The sequence below is a fragment of the Lottia gigantea genome (genome assembly GCF_000327385.1).
Source record: "Lottia gigantea unplaced genomic scaffold LOTGIsca_1, whole genome shotgun sequence".
NCBI classification, from domain to species: domain Eukaryota; kingdom Metazoa; phylum Mollusca; class Gastropoda; family Lottiidae; genus Lottia; species Lottia gigantea.
Genome location: NW_008706746.1, coordinates 2,462,019 through 2,471,475, shown reverse-complemented (window position 1 = coordinate 2,471,475; position 9,457 = coordinate 2,462,019).

The following is a 9,457-nucleotide window of genomic DNA, read 5'->3' as shown; positions in this document are numbered from 1 at the left end:
CTAGTGGGTATGCAGGAATTATAGAGGATTCGGCCCACATGAACTAACATCTTACTTTGGCCCAAAGTTTTTACCAGATTAAGATTCATAACTTATGAATGACTATATTGGGCACTCTTATCAACTCTCTGTGCTAACCTGACTTAGGTCATGATTTCCAACATCTTTGATAATTCTGATTGTCGACTTGTAAATAAAAAGAAATTGTTCCTTTCTTGGTCTCAACCTGGACGCGATAAAATTTCCACATTTCTACAGTTTATACTACTACATTTTTGAGCGTTCCAAGAACAGTTCTATAAGAGTAGGGTAGATGATTTGTTGTTTTCAGACACATATTAATTGAACTTTTCACGAAAGAGTTAATTTTAGACGTTCTAATAACCCAGATGAAGGCAAATTTCTTCTGCTCACAGAAAGTGTAGAAAGGGTCAAAGGATCAAGACGCATTCGTAAGAACTGTTCTCAGAATGCTCGACCGTTTAACTGTTCCATTCTGAAAACTGTTCCGAGACCATCTCGCCTCGTCTCAAATTGGAACTGTTCTCAGAATGTAATGTAAACAGAGTTTATGTGTTAAAATATATCTAAAGGTTATAACTGATACAAAAATTAGAAACAGTGATAGACAATGTGTTATAATATTCAGGTTTTCAAATTTTGAGGCTTTAAATCATATTGTATTAAGTAGAAAAAAAGGTTTACTATGGTTGACTGATGACAGTTATTGACAATTTATTAGTGCTGTTTTTTTCAATTTTTATATGCCATCGACATCACCTCATTGATCCCAAAAATACCAATGCCCATTTGAAAATTGTAAGAAAGTTCTAAAGAGTAGGCCTACTATAGATTAAAGCTATGACATAGTTTGTGTGACATTCTAGTTGAGTTCTAGTTTCAGACAGTGAGAGAGAAAGATTAGTCATCCTTTTACACTAACCTTTTACTAGATCTATACAAATCATCCTTCATTTTATCATGCAATAGCCATTAAATATCATTACACATGATCTTCCATCAATTTCCCTTTTGACTGGTCTTTGGTTTTTCAAATGCCAGGGGTTGACTTTTCACTAAATGTTCCAGTCTGAGGGTAAGGATGTCAGAAGGATGTAAGATATTTGCTAGAAAGTGTACTTATGATCTATTATAATGCCTTAGTGTTGCTAGGGGAACAGTGTTGACACCAAAATTACTTGAAGAAGCAATGTTTGCAATATCAAAAGTATTTTTGTAGCCTCTTGGTAATTCAAATTGGAATCTGCAATTATAACTGCAAAAGATTATTTAACTGACTATTGATAAAACCCCAAGGGACCTGCATCATCATTGAGAGTGGAAAATGTAAGGTGTTATAGGCTATCTTGGCCAGAATCAAACCACAGGCGATCCAGTGTAGATCTTTAATTTTAAAAAAACAACCAAATTAAACAAAAAACGTATCCCAATTAATTTATGGTACTGGTACACTGTTTATGGTTCAGGATTTGCCCTATTTGCAACTATTACTTAATACAGAAAATAAATGTCACATTTGATAATATCAGAAAAAAATGTGTCATGTTACATTAACTATTAATATCAGTATAGGGTAATATAAGATTGACATGGACAGTTATTATAAAAGTGTGTCTACTGGTCATCAACAGACGCCAAGGGCAGACATACAAATCAAATAGACAGAATGTCAAGTAAGATTTGAAGACTTGAGACAGAAATAGAAAATCTTCTGATTGTCTGGCAATTGACTAATTAATCACATTTGATAGCGACATTGAAAATATGATTACTGAATTCATGTTAGATTTTTAGACATCAGATTTCATTGTTGACAGTCCCATGACTTTCTTGAAAATGATATGATTAGTGTAAAATGAGCACAGATTTAATGGGAAAAGATTTGAAAGACTCAAAGTTACTTTAAACATGGCATTCTTTTTGTGGGCAACTGGGCATGTGCTGTTAGCTGTTAGCTGTTACAAAAGTAGGCACAATGTCACCATTACCGAATTAAAAAATCAGTATAATCCAAACATGTGTGGTATTTATTATTCATGAATAAATTGTGTAATGTAATGGTTTATGTATTTTAGTAAATGTCATATTATATTATGAAATATGTCATTGAATTATGATTTTCTACAACATTTAGTATTTTATGATCTGTATGTTCATTTACAAACAACTTAAAACTGTTATTTCATAATAAAAATTAAATAACGCCAATAAACAAAGACAATCTGCCCAGGGTCTCATTATGCCAATTATATATCACCTCTCTAAAATCTTAAATCCTTTTTTCAAACTCATAGTAATACTTGAAATAATCTTATGTCAAGTGCATGAAAATTTTCATCATTCTATGCCAAGTAAAAATTAAACATTCTATGCCAATTATATGGATATTTCCTAGAAATATTGAGAGATATTTTTGAATCTAAAAGTGTAGGTGGATTTTAGACATATAGTAATATGGTGTGTCTGTCCCAGTACTAGCCAGAAATCAGCCTTCAACTTTTCCTTATGATCAAGTTTTTAAATTTCCTTGAATTTAGATGTCTTAAATTCCTGCAAATTTCTAATCTTTTAATGCATTGACCCAAATTCAGAATAAAATGATCTAAAGGTAATTCAGACTGACTCAGATTCAAACATTACCACCCATTATAGTACAGTGGTATTTTAACTTCTGCTAGACTCTGATCAATATAACCAGTCCACAGTATTGTGGATGATGCTGCTGATAGGAGGGAGACATGGTGGTAGTACTATCCAATTTATTAATAGATAGACCATGTACACTTGTTTGATTGTTGAGAGATATAGACTTGTTCAATACCAACAGTCTTTGATTGTGGGTAAGTGAATTGTATTTTATTGTCAAAACGCCTCTAGTTGTATTTTGACTTGTATGTCTACCATGATGACGTAATCTTATATGCTTATATATGTTTTCAAGGATACTACACATATGTTTAAATTTCAAATTCTGTCATTGAATGACTTCTAATTTTATCACTAATGTTTCTTTGATATTTAGAAAAAGAAAATTTATATTTGCACTTTTAGATTTCTGATAAGGCAATAAAGCTTGCTGCTGGCCTCACTTATCAACTTACAAGGTACAAGTTTGATATAATCTTCCATTAGTTAATTTGCAAATAAATGTAGTTGGACAATTTACTACAATAGTTTACCAATTTTACCTCTTAAACATAGAACTTGAAAATCTAGATCAAAGTACATAGGGATCAACAATGTAGGCTCACAACATAAAGGGAGGCTATTAGTTAGGACTAGATTATTGCCTTCAAAAGATTCACCAGCTGAAGTCAAGTGTTAGTTTTGTTTTATGTTTCTATTGAAAATTTTTGTTTAGCAGTAATAAAATGAAATGTAATAGAGCTACTATTAAGTTCTAGATTGATCAAGATAAACCCCACCGGTTTGTGGTTGACTATTACCGATATATCAATTGACTAGTGTGGACTATTATTGACCAATATGAACTACTGGTTAATAGGAAGAAGAGTATAGATGAGATATTAGATAATAAAGGCCCCATTGATCTTGATAAAAACCAAGTCAATCTGACCACCAATCATCATCTATCTATACTGACCTACTTTTAATAGTCACCAGTTATCAGATGGTGCCAGTAAGTGATCCTGTTATTCAGTGCTCTATCTTCATAATATCCCCTTCACATACACTATTTTTCCAAGGAATTCTTTAAGATGGCCAACTTGTAGTCAACCACAAGCAGAATATGTTTATCATCACATTGTATTTGAGACAAAATTAGATTGATGTCACAGATTACTATGATCAACTACGGGCATTTCACAAGTTGTAAATCGTAAAATCTTGCCAGTAGTTTCCTCATGGTTTGTGATACATACAGATTGTTGAAAGTTATTTTCAGAAAAATTAATCTGTGAGAAGTTTTTTTGACATCTCAAAAGATTTGCCTCTCATTTCACAGATCCTTACAAGTGTCTGCAAATTGTTGGTGAAATGTTGAATTTACAATAGCAAATCAAGTACATACCAACAAGATCTTTCATGTCAAATTTTGAACAACAGGCACCAAAAAGTTAAAGATCTGATAAGTTTGGAACTGAAATGGCACCCATGTAAAGCTATGAAATTACATTGTTCTGAAAATCCTGGATTACCCTGCTTATAAGATAGATGTATCAAACACATTTCGATTTAAGTGAAGTAATTTTGTACTCATCAATAAATTTCTCAATGTTCTTCACATGTTTAAACAGGAATGTGTATTTTATTGAAGATTTTATGAACTTATTGATTTTAATACAAGACATTTGACTTATGATGTTTTATTTATATTGATAAAATATTAATTTGGATTGGGAGCTGTTTCTCACAAAGTTATACAACCAAAATTATAGTTTACTTTGTAACGTGATTTGGTAAAACTTTGATTAAAAACATAGAAAACCGTTCCTGAAAATAAGTTAATTTCCAATTGATGATGATTTTGAATTCTTCTGTCAGAGATTTTCAAGAGGGAGTGAAATAGTAAAAGCTCCGATTTCAGAAGGGATGATAAATAGATCAGGGCATGAAACATTACTTAAAGCTTAAAACTGGCTTTTTCCCTCATTCGAAACACAGTTAATTTGAATTTGACTAAAACTGTCTTGACGACCTAAGCTAAATCCTTTAAGTCAGGTATTTTGAATGATTGACAAGTAACGTCTGCTAGGTTAGCAGATTTCTAGATTTAATAAAAATCTAATCATCTAATAACAATTACTCATTACCTCATATTGTTTCTATCTATCGCGTCATGGTTCCAACTTTGTACGTTGACCAAATTCCTTTCTTACTGGAAATTATTGGAAATCAATAAAATTGAATGGAGGAAAAAAAATGGCTGAATTGTCATGAGTGATTTAATTTATCAATCAAGAAAAATGATCACAGTGATGATTTCATAGATTGAAGATATTTAGATTCAAAAGAGGCGACATTCTGATTATCTTAATGAAGGAAATTATAAGTGTGTCAAGAGAAATCATTCTCGATAAAAATTGCAGTTAACACAGGATTTGACGTTTGTATCTTAGTCAAGCAGGAGTTAAATGTCAATTGCGTACACATTTCATTTATTAAACAAATGTTCATTGACAAGGACAGACACAGCATGGAAATTTATAATATATATTGCCCATGAATATTTGCCAGGCATCATACTGCCGTATTCAAATACATTGAGCCAATATAGTATCGTTAAAGTAATATCCTCATGTAACAAAAAATTCCAAAACAGAACCTGAAACATGTTATTATCCAGAGTTTCGCGCTGTGCAATTTTCAGACAACTGATCTTTTTCAGCTTACTGAAGTTTTTACTGTATAGATATTGACTTTTCAGAGAAAATTCCCATTTGTCTGCAATTAAAATTGATGAAACTTTATTAAAGATATGATTCAAATTTTCCAATCAATCTGATTGGTCAATCATTGTAATGGATTTATTACTATTATCCAATCAGCTCTCAAAATATTCAAGATCTTATATTGATTTTACCTTATTATATATAATGGTAATATATGTTTTTGAGAGTAAGGTCCCTGAATAACTAAATGACTGTATTCCTTTGATAATTGAAATCATCTGCAAATCAAATTCATTTAGTCTACTGTTGTATTGTGAATAATGGTTTCTGCTCTTCAACCTATTGACAAGGATTAAGTCCATTCTGTTCTATTTATAAGTAGAAACAAGCAAACTAATGTTTTGCATGACTAAGTTTTGATTGTCTATTCTGTTTTTATTGGAAGAAAACAATCATTAATGGTTTTTTTTTCATCCAAGATAGTTCTTTATTATTGGACGTAAAAAATGTGAGTTATAATTCATTGAGATAAAAGCGTATTCAGGACTTCTCTGATGGTTGTACTTAACAAATACGAATCAAGTGACTTGAAATAAATTTGTGTTTAAACCTAAAACATCTTTTCTGAAATGTTACATTCAGATTTTGCTTTCTATACTGCTTTCTATTCTAAACTTTGAATTGCTAAAAATATTAGATCAGATCAGCAAGCAAACATTTTCTTTGAAATGTTGTGACAAATTAGTTTGATACCCTGCTACTATGTCTGTATTTCTAATTTATGTAAAATGATTACCACTGATGGATTTGGCACTATAGCAGAAATATATAATAGCTTCCTACAGGGTCAGCTAGATTTCCCCTGAATGGAATAAGTGTGAATTATTTAATAGACAAATTACTGTCTGCTAAACTGTAACAAGTCTGTTTCTATCGTTTCTTTAGCTGATGTGAATCTTGACTGTAATTTTATATCCAGATCTAATACCTGGTTCATTTGGACTCAATAATCTTTAAGTGTATAGTATTTTGACTTTCTTCATCTCGTTTGTGGATTACATTTGGAGTTTTTTGTGATTTAAAAACAGTCAAGAATACAATCTTGATCTAATCAAGATGTGAATTGCTGTTTTTTAGACGTCTGGTTCAACTTTACATGTTGACAGTTCCAAAATAGATGTGTGAAATTAGCAGATGGTGGGACGAAATCACAATATTCTTCTCCTGTAGAGTAAAATTAGATCTGTAAAGTATAATTGTGTGAATTTGATACCAAAATGGAGTGTTTAGCATACAATCAGCAACGATTTGCATCTGTTATAAACAACATCAATAAAGAACTTCATCAGAAGGGTAAGAGCAGATGTTGTGTCATTGTTGTCAATTTTGTATAAAATAGTCAAGTCCTGCTTTTATTTAGTAGTTTTATTTTAAGAGGGGGCCTAGCATGAAAATATGTCATTTGTGAAACTTCAGCTTTTGTTGTTATCATACTAGATGTATATGAAAATTATAATTCAATTTTCAATTTTTGTAGTTACCTCTATGTACCCTAGCTAGAGATACTATATCTTGTTTATAATTTGGTGTATTTTTTAATTTAGAAAGTTATGTTTCCCGTAGTTATATTAGTTGTAGCATGAATATATTGTCATTGTAGATAGAGTTGAATCTATAATTAATTGTTATTTAAGCTGATTGCTAATTATAATTTTTAATCCATGGATCCAGATCCAATGTTATATGTTCACATTTTCTTGTATCCTGAGATCTTAATACGATTTCAACTTCCATTTATTGATACGTGATTCGTGACTTACTACCCTTGTAACAAAATTTACTTATTTACTATGTTAATCATTTAACAAATGATTGTGGTGGGTTTTTATCTCTGTCTGCCAGTAAAAGACTTCTGACCTTGAATAAACCCTTTTTTCTCATTAGTCCAGTGTACCCTAGTTTAGACTGCTTTCTCAAGATCCACAGTTGTTATCCTTATAAATAAACTGCTGTTTATTTCTTTCTTTCTTTCATACCTTTTTCTTTCATTCCTTCATTCATTCTTTCTTTTGTTGTTGTTTTTGTAAGTCTATGAAGAAAGACTAGATGGAATCTTGATCTAATAAACTTCTAGAATAACCATGTTTTCTTTATTATGTATTGTATAATGTCAATTTGACAAACTGCATGTTATAAAGTCACAAGTTTTCTTGTATGTATATATATTGTTTGAATGTATGTTAATGTTTTGGGTTAGTAAGAATACATGTTATCTATAAGTAGCTGTATTCAAGTTGAAATATTTCAAGCATGCATGAATAGATATTACACTAGTGATTATTGTCAAGGGAAAAGAGAAACACTGATCATGATCTAGTATGATCTCAAAATTGATATTATAGTTGGAATAGATATATACATTCATAGGAAATTTTATATTATATTGTTAGAGCAGTATCCATCTGTTTTTTGCTAATTTCGAGGTAGATTTTCACTGATTTATAGTGTTTCAACATATAAGTTTTGAAACATTGTCATCAATAGAGCATTAATCTTGAGTAGGAGTATTCAACAATATTTTATTTCTTTCCCTAAATGGGCGATAACAAAATTTGTTATAATTCAAAACATTGTAAATTATAAAAATATGCAATTTCCTTCTATGTATATACTTGAATTTGGTTTGAAGAGGGTGATTAAAAGCAGAGCCTACCATTCGGTAATAAAGCAGTATGAACTTAAAATTGTTTTGGTGTTTGTGACTTACAATGCCTTGATATTTTTAGTAGAAGGAGAAATTACAACCAAAACAAATAATATTAAAATGTTGACATAAACCTTTTTAACTAGTTTTTGCGTTTTGAAATTAATAGCAAGATACTTAAAGTTAAAACCTCAGATAAGTTAAGGAACACATTGCTCAAGATTCTGGTATATGATTCAAAAAACAATTCCGACCTATGAAAAAAATGAGACTGCCCCTTTAACAATTAAACAAGTTTTGATATCGAGGCTTAATATTCTTACCTCAATAATGTTATCGATACATTGTACTTTTTCACTCCATATCTTACGACCTTTTGAGTTTATTGAAGTGGCATATATACCAATATAATGGGGGTTGGTGAAACAACTTCTAAATTCATCTTTATTTATACCTTATGTGGGCCTGTAACATGATGGCTGACAACCTTCAAGCTGTTGAAGACAGAAGTAATAAGGGTAGACTATTTCTTAGATGTTAGATTAGTTCAATACTGTACTCAGACAATATCTACACTTCTAACAGATTTCAAAACAGACCTTTCACCATTATTTACTTTTAATAGTGCTTTCAAACTTCTTCATTGACTTTTTCCACAATACTTTAATTTCTCCCCGGTTTTAAAAACTAATTATTGGATAAATACCTCTTGGTGTTTAATTATCACATGATCAAAGAGCTAAGCTGATTATTTTTACTGGAAAGGTTATTAAAGGTATACCTCCATGAAATGTTTTGTCTGTTAAAACTATATCTAATATGAGATTGTAAAATATTTCGTGAGTGATCATATAGAACTTAATATTTGCTACCCTTTAGTACTTTTCAAAATGATAATATATATATGTATGTTATTGGAAGAGATGACTTGATGTACTGGCTTTGATTATCCTGCCAGGTCAGAACTTTAGGTTAAAATGAAAAAAAATATAGTGCATGTTTACTTAATAATTTTCTAAGGTTAAAAAAGGATTAAGACATCTGAAATCATTACTTGTTAAAATTTAATATGAGTTGACAATTACCTGGACAAACTTCATTAGAAAATAAGTGGTTCAGAAATAATGATTAGTCCTAATTGATGAGACATGAAGTTGACATGAAAATAGATCGGATGTAGGTCTGTCTTAAATCTCTATTGATTTTATAGCATTTTAATTTCCATTATAAAAGGTCATTGCTCTGGACTTAGATTTGAATTGTTTTTTGTGCACAATATTTGACGACTATTTAGACTCAAAACCTTTAAAACTAGTTGTGAAGCACCATTTGAGAAACGACAAATTTTAGAAAACAATTATCACAAAATAAGCTTTGT